Raw genomic sequence first — 11,895 nt, forward strand, 5'->3', positions numbered from 1 at the left:
ACTCCTCTTTGAAAGAACTACTCAGGTTATTTTGACTTTTACAAAAGAAAAAAGGGATTTGCGTGTTTCTTATCAATGTGCTTATTCCAAAACAAGAATCACAGAGAATATTAGCTGAAACATCCAAGACAGGCTAAGCTAGTTTCATTCTCAGACATTTGTTTTCATAACTTGTAAAAGGAAGTCAGTGTGTCACAACACTTTCAGTGGCCGTTAACGAGTCAACAGCAGATGGGGTTTTAACAATTATTATACAAAACATACAAATATAATTTTAGATTTTTTTATTGTACATTGAGCAACAGGAAATAATCATTGTCTTTTTCCAAGAACTATGGCTATTATGAGTTTAACAAATAAGACAACAGAGTCTGAAAATCAACTCTGAATACACCATCTGGTTACATGTGTTCCGCACTGGACATTGCATTCATGCTTTTTTTGGGGGGTTAGTTTTTAACCTTTATTTTTACCAGGGTGTCTCATTGCGATGCAATCTCTTTTCAAGAGAGACCTGGTCCAAGAAATGGCAGTGGTAGCAGCAATGTCACATGACACAATACATGGAAAATTAGATATAAATATACATAATTGCATTAAAATATAGCGCAATCAGGGTACGGATTGAGCCCAGGCCCAGATAAAAAAAACACACCCCAACTAGAGAACTCCATTCAGAGTGGAATTTTAGTCCAGCACTTGACCAGACCCCCACCCATGAAACTGTCCTAGAAGGTTTTCCAGCCAGAGGATCGTCACAGACTCAATTTATGTTTTGCTTTCACAGCAGACACATTGATTTGGAATGTAATCAGCTATCATGAATTTAAAATCTGAGAGCGTGACAAGAACCTGCAGTTTCAGACTCTCTTGAAGAAAAGTCCAAGACCAGGGAGCGTGATAGCTACATGACCTTCTTGCTTGTTTGGTCCGGACCTTTGGTAGTGAGAAAAGTAGAATGGACTGAGAACGGAGATTATGTCTACTTTCTTGGTATGTTAAAAGTGAAGCCAAATAAGCAGGCATTTTACCAATAATGGCCTTGCTGTATACAAGGATGTACCAATGTTTCAGCCTGTGAGAAGAGGAAGATGTCCAGTGAACAGCACTGCAGAGATTGCAGTGATGTGTTTATTGTTTTGCATTTGTTACAAATCTGAGTGCTGCATGATAAACGGAATCCAAAGCTGCATTGTATATTAATTTGATAGTGTGTTTGATGTTTGGTTAGTGTTTGCATTCTGTGTTTTGTATATTAATTTGATGGCATAATGAATGTGATCAGTGTCCCCACCTTCAAAAATGATTTTTCCATAAAAATCATTAAAAACTAGAAATAACCGACTCGCGGTTGTATGCCTCCGCCAATAAACTTTGTTTTATCATTGCAAGGACAGTCTTTATTTATTGAACATATATAATTAATGTGATTATTAGGTCAATTTAAAGGATTTTGGTGTCTGCAAAAGTAAGTGACAGCACTTCCACCATTTTTGTAGAATGACCCAAGATCGTTTTCTCAGCTACAGTGGTAAGCAAAACATTATGATGTCACAGTGAAGTTGACCTTTGAACTTTTGGATATAAAATGTCATCACTTCATCATTTTATCCTATTAGACATTTGTGTGAAATTTTGTCATAATTAGAGCAATTAATTAGAGCTTCGTCCAGCAATCAGCTACAGAAATAAAGTGGTGTCCATGGGAGATTTTGTTATTCTCAGCTGCAACATATCTGAGGTGAATACAAGACAAATCAACTGGGTTAAAGACAGCTTTTCAATCTTTGTTCATAGTTTGTCAAATAATAAGACTGAGAGCAGTTTCACCTCTCACAGAATGAACATTGACCCAATCAGTCCTACAGAGTTGAATATTTCTAACGCTCAACAAGATGATGCAGGGGTCTACTATTGTACTGTCACTGACGGGAGAGGTGAAAGGACTACTGAGTGGAATTTAACTGTATCTGAGAAACCCAAAGGCAAGTAGAGCACATATCAGGAGTAATCATTTCTACACCAATATCTTTAGGTTAACTGTTTACTTAAGTGTCAAGAATTTCAAGAGTAAAATTCAAAGCACAAACTGCAAGGTACTTAACTTAATTCACATCTGATTTTGTGCAGAATCCGGTCAGTCAGGGTCTTTTCTATACATACGTCCTCTGGTAATTGGATTGGTTCTAAGTGGCATCACTTATTCAGCTTCCTGGCTCTGTAGGTGAGCATAGTTTTTAGTAACTATTCTCATGTTGATTCCTGGTCCTACTTCTTGGTGCCTGTGAGTGAGATATACTTAGGTTAACCCTTTAGCATTAATTATTTGGAGATATCAACAAAGAGCAACCTAACTAAATGAAAAAAAAAAGATTCTAAAACAGAATCCAGTCATGATGATCTTGGATGATTTAGTTTAGATTTGGAACGTGAACAAATTTCTTTCACTCTAATCTGTCATCAAGCAACAACGTTCTCTGGGGCTGAACTTTTTGCAGAACAGTTAGCACTACTGGGAACTGGGGCTGATTTGAGTGTAAAAGCTCACCCAGATATTATATCTGCCCACATTCATTGTCAATGTACAGTACGAATTCAGAACTACTGAAAATGTCCTGGGATGACATCACAGATGTCTCTAATTTTCAGAAACTTTGTATTACAAATTACACTGTACAGCATAATTTGATTAACACACATGAATTCTTTTTAAGGGTTGTTTTCCCTTTAATGTTATAGAGAAATTATTATCTTTAATACATGTAAAATATATGACCATATGGTGGGTAAACTATGACCTCCAGTTGGTGATCATCATGAGGGAATCAACCACCGATATAAAGACTAGGTGTGCCTGGTGGTGGCTGGGCCATTCTGGTTCTATGGTGAATGGACAATATTTTAAAATTCTATAAAATATTTATTATAATATTTAAAGTCTTCATTATTTTGGCTACATTTGACTAGCCTAAATTGTAATGATCAACACTTAACACATTTGGCATGTCATTGCTATGAATTCCTGGTTAAATTTTTCCAGTTTTGCATAATGCTGCTCCTCATCAGTCCCTGGATGAAAAATGTACACCATTATTGTTGTTGACATATTTGTTTACAACTTCAACCCTAGCGGCTACAGTGAACAACTATAACAAATGCTATCTGGCTTGGCACCAGATCCATGATAGGGTTCAGGAGATTACAGATGTTCATTTTGATTTTTGCCCAAGGATGTACAGTATACACTCGGAGATTCGAAGGAAATGGCCCAATCCGGTGCCTCAGAATGGATTCAGACTAGTATCACGGTTGGGAGACAGATAATACTGAGAGGGTGGAAATCACAAAGAGGTCCTTCCTTTAACGACTGGTTCTCAGAACTTGCTAGAGTAGCTGCATATGAACAGGTGTCTTATCGATTAAGGGACAGGACAGAACAATACATATTAAAATGGGGCAAATATCTTAAGTACGTATAGTTAAAAATATGTGAACGGCATCGTATATGCAAATTCTGAGCCACAAGGTGTGAGAATACTTTTTCCATGTGAACTTTTTGACATGAAAAATGCTACATTACTGTATTGATGCTGGATGTGAACGAGAGAGAATGTTGTTTATTTTAGTTTTAGTTATTTTTTTTTTTTTTATTATTATCAATATCATTATTATGTTGCTTTAATGTGTGTGTGTGTGTGTGTGTGTGTGTGTGTGTGTGTGTATGTATGTGTATGTATGTATATATGTATTTGTATGTACTATGTGTATGTGTATGTGTATGTATATGTAGGTATGTATATGTGTATATATATGTATGTGTATATATGTATATATATATATATGTATGTGTATGTATGTATAAATTAGTTTTTTCTTTTTTTATTATATTCCTCACTATTTGTCTCTCTGTATGTATGTGTTATAAAATTAGAAAACTCAATAAAATACAAATCATAAAAAAAAAAAAAATGATAGTGAGGTAGTCGCTAACATCTTTGCTAAGTAGGCTAACAAGCTAACAGGCTTCATACAGCCTTATGTATTCTCAACATCAAAAAAGTTATTGTAAATGCACCATCAGTGTTTTAATAATAATCTATGATATATGAGCCATGTTAGTGAAATAAATATTGTCCACTTACATCTATATTTGTTTAAATTCAGACTACCGCCAGCACCATAATTTCACAATATCACAAACCACTGCACTTTTTTTTCTTATCCTATGAGTGACGTCAGTGCGAAACTCATTCACCTGACATGAACAATCAGCGCTGTTTAGCACTGATTTAGCACACTGCTATGGAAGCTAGGTTTAAAAAAAGAAAATAGATATAAAAATGAGAAATAAGTGCGATCACCAGCTGTATCTGCTGCCACCTGCTGGCCCAGCTCAAAATCAACCTTATTTTCAAAAGCATTAAATTAAGCTTTGTCCTTAAATACGGAAGCCGAGAACGGCCGTGCTTGCAATTATTTTTTTTAATGCTGTTATCTCGAGATCACGAGTTAATTATCTCGTGATCTCGAGAAAATGAGCTTTGTTATCTCGAGATAACGAGATAATCAACCCGTTATCACGAGAAAACAAAATGTTGTTTCCTCTTATTACTTATAGCCTAATTTTTATCAGAGATCAGGAGTGCCATGCCAGCATGCATAGATGGCATCTTGACAACTGACAACAACGTAACTGCAGCAAACTGCAGCATTTATGCCTTGACTTACTGTTCAGTTATGAATCCTCCCCGACAGTCATGACAGTGATCTTGAAGGCTGAAATCAGGTGTGATCAAATGAACCAGACACTCATTTTCGAGTTCTCCATAATTATCCCGTGATCTTGAGAAAACAAAAGTCGTTTCCTCGTGATAAATTATCTCATTATCTCGAGAAATCGGCCTTTTGTTTTCTCGAGATAATGAGATAAATTAACCCGTTATCTTGAGAAAAACAAGCTTTGTTATCTCGAGATAACGAAATAATTAACTCGCGATCTCGACATAACGGCGTTAAAAAAATAATTACAAGCACGGCCGTTCTCGGCTTCCGTACTTAAACGCCCTATCCTCACATAACTTACATCAGTTTGATACTGCTTGCTATGACGTATACTATGAATTTACATCATAGACTTTACATCGCAGCCTAAAAAGGTGGGTGAACTGTATTCTACAAATAAAAAGGTGGGGAAACTGAGTAGGTGGGTTTACCCTTCACTGTCCCTGCATATCCAATTTCTTATAAAAAAATATCCCTGACCCCATTTGGAACTAGTTTTTTGTATTATGCTTACTAGGATGGAATGGGGTGTCATGACTGGTTATGATTCTGTATCTGCAGAAAACTCAGAACCAGGACCCTGAGTCAAGACCGGGCTCCTGTTCACAGGGAGTCAGGAGGAGAGGTCAGTAGAACACGGCCCTTCCTCATGTTTTCATATATGCTCTTCCAAAGACATTTCAGTAATCCCTCCTCTTGACCATCCATTTGTTTTTCTCCTCTTCTTTCCACATGGAAAAAATGTTAAATCTGTCTTTCACCCTCTATCCCTATAGGAGATTCTTGTTCAACTCCATGGCTGCACGGACCACAGGAAAGACACAACCCGAGAAGTCAGTACAATGGCTACGTTTACCTGCACACCAATAATGTCATTAAAATGCTATTAAGGCAATAATGCGAGTAAGGCAGAACCCATGTAAACACCATGCTCTGATTATGTTACTGCTCTGACCTCTTCAAATCTCAGTTCTAGTTTTATTGGACCTTAGTGCTGCGTTTGATGCAGTAGACCTTGACCTACTGGTAGGTAGACTGGAAAAATGTTTAGGGTTGTCTGGCACAGTCCTAAACTGGCTTAAATCTTATTTACAAGACAGAGGCTACTTTGTATCTATTGGTAACTGCGTATCTGAGCAAACAAAAATGACGTGGAGTTCCTCAGGGGTCGATTCTTGGGCCTCTTCTGTTCAATCTTTACATGTTCCCACTAGCTCAAATAATGCAAAACAACAGTATTTCCTTCATAATTACACAGACGACACTCAGATTTATATAGCTTTATCATTGGTGGACTATGGTCCAATCGATTCACTAAACAAGTGCATTGAACAAATCAATGACTGGATGTGCCACAATTTTCTGCAACTAAACAAAGATAAAACTAAAATAATTGTTTTTGGTGCCAAAGAGGAGAGACTTAAAGCCACCTTGATTCCCTCTCACTGAAGACTAAAAAAGCAAGTCAGAAATCTCAGTGTAGTTATGGACTCTGACCTAAACTTCAATAGCCACATCAAGACAATCACAAAATCTGCCTACTATCACCTCAGCAATTCATGTCCAAGCAGGACCTTGAAAAATGTATTCATGCATTTATTTTTAGTAGGCTTGACTACTGTAACAGTGTCTTTACAGGTCTCTCTTAAAAATATATTAGACAACTGCAGCTCATCCAGAATTCTGCTGCCAGGGGTCTAACCAGGACTAAGAAAGTGGACCACATCACTCCAGGGCTGAGATCACTGCATTGGCTTCCTGTGTGCCAAAGAATTGAGTTTTAAATTCTGTTGCATGTTTATAAAGCACTTAATGGTTTAGGACCAAAATACATTTCTGATCTCCTTCAGTGCTACAAACCCACCAAGACCCCTCAGTTCTTGTAGGTGCTGGTCTGCTTACTGTTCCCAGGGTCAGAACAAAACATGGAGTTTTTAGTTTTTATGCTCCTCATGCCTGGAACAAACTTCTGAAAACAAACTTCAAAAATCTGAGGTCTGCCTCCACTTTAGAATATTTGAAATCAGGACTTAAAACTTTTCTGTTCGCCAGGGCTTTTTAAGAAATTTAGGGCAACACTCACCGCACTATTTGTTCTTTTATCTTTTATATTTTCTTTTTTATCTTTTTGCACTGTCTTTTTAAATGTGATTTTAATACATTTTTTATAGCTATGTCTTTATTTTTCTTTTATGTAAAGCACTTTGAATTGCCGATGTGTATTAAAAATGTGCTATATAAATAAACTTGCCTTGCCTTGCCTTCTCAGCTTTGACTCCACCCCTGTCTCCCTCTCCCCATGATAAACTCTTGAAAAGACGTTGACAGGAAAGTGCATGGCCTGCATAGCATGTCTTGAACAGATAGCCATTAAAAAGCCTGTTGTATAAGCCTGTCTCTCTTCTTCACCGCTGTCTCCCACTGCTGTCTTTTTCTCTGTACCTCGTATAGCACAGCATGTTGTAAGATATTGTGGTTAACTGACACTTGAAGTCTATTTTAGGCTATACATACTCATATTTGTGATCCATCTAGTGGCAGTACAAACCCCATGATTAATGTAACAATTTGAACTATGTTGTTCGTAATCTATCTGTTGCCTGTTTACCTATACATTCTTCAACAAACAGTGTGAGTTTCCTGTTCTCACACCTTTTTGTCAGATGCTTTTGCAGCCTCTTTAGGTAGGTGATAGAGATAAAGGAAATTAGAATCTATCTACAGGTTGAAAGGTTTCTATTCTTATACAGATTAAAGAGAATGGAGATGTTTGTTAAGAGAACTTTTGCTGTATAGCATACAGTATAACTTTTGAAGACAAAGTGTTCAGCATTGAACTTTGCATATATGCTTTTTCTGCATTAATATATGTAATAAATGCATTGTATATTAATTCAACGGTATGTTTGATGTTTGAATAGTGTTTGCATTCTGTGTTTTGAATATTAATTCCATGGCATAATGAATGTGATCAATTTCCCCACCTACAAAAATTCATTCTTTTTCCACATGAGCCAATCTTGAGCAGAAATGTCAATACTACAATTCTGATAAAATCTTTTGCCCTCATAGGAAATCTGATAAAATCATTCATCTAACCAGTCAATAAAAAGACTATTTGAAGTTTTAGGATAATGCTCGAGAATGCAGAGAAGTGAGCATGAGGTGTGGTACATCTTAGTTTAGCTTTGATCTTAGCTATGGTAGCTAACCCACTGTGCGTGACCACTTCCCCCTCTTTCTTAATCCTCCATAAATGTGTTAAAGACAGTGACAGTGAGGCGCCACTCTGTGTGTCTCTCTCTCTCTCTCTGACAGCCATGTTCAGCCTAGTCAAGTCAGCTCTACTCGCTAGGCAACTGCAGTTTATGGTCATCCTAATGCTCAGCCACTTTGCAGGTACAGTGAAGATTTGTGTGTGTATTAGTGTTTGCGATTCACACATTTGTGCAGCTTTAAATAAAGATGTTTTTTTCATTCACATTGATTATTTTCTTCCACATTAGAGTTTCGTCCAGCAATCAGCTACAGAAATAAAGTGGTGTCCATGGGAGATTTTGTTATCCTCAGCTGCAACATATCTGAGGTGAATACAACACAAATCAACTGGGTTAAAGACAGCTTTTCAATCTTTGTTCATAGTTTGTCAAATAATAAGACTGAGAGCAGTTTCATCTCTCACAGAATGAACATTAACCCAATCAGTCCTACAGAGTTGAATATTTCTAACGCTCAACAAGATGATGCAGGGGTCTACCATTGTACTGTCACTGACGGGAGAGGTGAAAGGACTACTGAGTGGAATTTAACTGTATCTGAGAAACCCAAAGGCAAGTAGAGCACATATCAGGAGTAATCATTTCAACACCAATAACTTTAGGACAACTGTTTACCGAGTAAAATTCAAAGCTCAAACTTTAATTCACATCTGATTTTGTGCAGAAACCAGTCAGTCAAGGTCTTTTCTATACATGTTTCCTCTGGTAATTGGATTGGTTCTAAGTGGCATCACTTGTTCAGCTCTCTGGCTCTGTAGGTGAGTATGGTTTTTTATGACTGTTTGAAATTCTGCTCATGATCATTCCTGATATTCCTACTTATTGGTATTATAGCTCCTGTTTGTTCAATTAAAACAGTGAGTGGGATATACACTGCCATCAAAAGTTTGGGGGCATCTCATTGAATGTAGGCTACTATGTTTTTCATTATCGTAAAGCCATTTTGATCTAAAGGCTTATGCTTCAATGCTGGAAAATAGTGAAGTTGATGCCTATGTATGAATTTCTTTCCAAAGCCTTTGCCTTTCCATCAAGGCAAAGGGAGGCTACTTTAAAGAATTTAAAATATAAGATAGTTTTGATTTGTTTAACACTTTTTTGGCCACTGCAACTGTTATTTCATAGTTTTGATGTCTTCACTATTTTTCTAAAAAAAAAAAAGAAAAGAAAAATGTGTGCCCCCAAATGGGCAGTGTACTTGTTAACCCTTCAGCATTACTTATTTGGAGAGATCAACAAAAGTCAACCTAAAGGGGAAATGAAAAAAACATCCAAAAATCCCACTCATTTTTCCCTTATGACATTGGATTATTTAGACTTTGAATGTGAACAAATGTATTGCATTCTAATCTGTCATCAAGCAACAACACTCTGTGATGAATGACAATGTTTTTAAATTTTATAAAATATTTCTTATACTATTTAAAGTCTTCATTATTTTGGCTACATTTAACTAGTAAAAACCGGACTTCAACACCTAACACATTTGGCATGTCATTGCTATCAATTCCTGGTTAAATAATGCTTACTGTTTTGCGTAATGCTGCTCCTCATCGGTCCCTGGGTGAAAGATGTACACCATTATTGTTGTAGGGTATTAAAGTTGTACAGTTAACAATAGGTCTATATTTATTCTGACATATTTGTTTACAACTTCAACCCTAGCAGCTATAGTGAACTACTAAACACCCATTTCTGAAGAAACAATGGAAGAGATAGGGAGTGACTATCTTCCATTCAGAGAAGATTAGTCTAAAGTTTGTTCAACTTGTTGGACAAACTTAAGACCTCTTGGTGTGATCACCAGCTGTATCTGCTGCCACCTGCTGGCCCAGCACAAAATCAACCTTATTTTCAAAAGTGTTAAATTATGCTTTGTCCTTAAAAGCCCTATCCTCACATAACTTACACCAGTTTGATACCGCTTGCTATGACGTATACTATGAATTTACATCATAGACTTTACATCACAGCCTAAAAAGGTGAGTAAGCTATATTCTACAAATAAAAAAGTGGGGAACCTGAGTAGGTGGGTTTACCCTCCACTGCCCCTGCATATCCAAAATCTTATAAAAATATCCCTGAACCTATTTGGAACTACTTTTTTTTATTATGCTTACTAGGATGGAATGGGGTGTGATGATTGGTCATGATTCTGTATCTGCAGAAAACTCAGGACTTCAAACCAGGATCCAGTGAGAACCAGGACCAGAACCCTGAGTCAAGACCAGGCTCCTGTTCACAGGGAGTCAGGAGGAGAGGTCAGTAGAACACGGCCCTTCTTATGTTTTCATGTCTTCTCCTCCTAAGACATTTCAGTAATCCCTCCTCTTCTCTCATCTTATTTCTTTCTATGGACAAAATATTAAATTTGTCTTTCACCTTCTATCCCTATAGGAGGTTCTGGCTCAACACGATGGCTGCACAGACCACAGGAGAATCCAAAACCCGAGTAATCAGTACACTGAGAGAGTCAATTCAATCTATGGACACATCTGAGGCAACAAGAATGTAGTTCAAATGAGTGCTGAGATGGGATATGAAGATCTTGAAAAAATGTATTAGAAGCCAGAAGTTGGGTGCGTAAATGTGCGTGCAAGTGTGCGTGTGTGTGTGAATTTTATTTAAGTTTAAAAAAAAATGTAAAGGCTATTTTGTTGAGTTTTTAGTTTAAATTTAGAATGAATCAAATATTTATGTGCATGGAGATAATATACTGTAGATCTGTTAATTGCCCAGCAGATGGTGATAGAAGCTTGGTGAAATTTGGCCAGGTGGGGAAAAAGCACAATGCCACAATTCTACTAGAGGATGTTTTTGTAAGAGAGGTGATTAATCCATGCATAATTTGAAACCTCTGGCAGATAGTATTGGAGGCCACATTATGCAGCCAATGGGATCACTTGTATAGCAGTGATGTGTTAGAATTGTCTTTTTTTTTTTTTAAAGTTTAATTTAAAGTCAACTTATGTTAAGTTTAAAAGTCATATGAAATGGTAACACATAGGCTAATGTGTGCATGACTGGTTTGTCTTTAACAATATTTTTAGCATCACTGAGAAAGTGTGTAGATCTCAGACAGTTTTGATATGAGAAGGCAGGGAGTTTCATTCTTTAGTTGCCTTCATGGAGAAAGCTGATGAACTATGATGTAGACCTTTGGTGGAGAACAGTCACTCATAACTGAGGACCTTGTAGTTTAGTGATGTTACCTGACCAGAGCTTAATAAAGTCCTTCAGAGGGGAAGGGACCAAACTGTGAATAATCTTGTAAACCAACCACACATAGCCTACTATATCCAGCCCTATTTTAATATCCCATCCAATTAAATGCCTGCTTTTCACACTAAATGCAATCTACTACATCGAAATGCATGTTAGATTAAAAAAAACCCACACAGTTTGAGTTGTTAATGACATGTGCCTGTTAGCAGAGAAGAAATGTAGCTACATTTCTACTAAATTGTATTGGGGAATTTCCTATTTCTACATAGGTAATACATGTAAGAGAAGAATATTTTCGTGAGTTAAGCAAAGCAATCATAGCTTGACATTATCAGCAAGTTGCAACAGTAAATCTGTACAGCCAAATTCCATGCTCTGAAGTTGGGAATATTGCTGCATTAACGTTAAATACACTTTGCTCGTGCCTCATTAATCAACAACCGTGTCTTGTTAAGTGGGATGTCACTTGCACGTAGCCTACAGCCTGCCTCGTCAGCAACAACGTATGCAAGACTTTCCTCCGACTGCGTTCAGTTGCTCTCGCCTGTTCTCGAGGCGAGCTGAAAGTCAACCATCAGTAAGGAAAAGGAAAAGCTGGACAGCAGGAGAG

The sequence above is a fragment of the Centroberyx affinis genome, unplaced genomic scaffold (assembly GCF_046629955.1).
Source record: "Centroberyx affinis isolate AG114_WGS23_722 - 3 ecotype Tasmania unplaced genomic scaffold, CSIRO-AGI_Caff_v1 ptg000550l_1, whole genome shotgun sequence".
In the NCBI taxonomy this organism is placed as follows: domain Eukaryota; kingdom Metazoa; phylum Chordata; class Actinopteri; order Beryciformes; family Berycidae; genus Centroberyx; species Centroberyx affinis.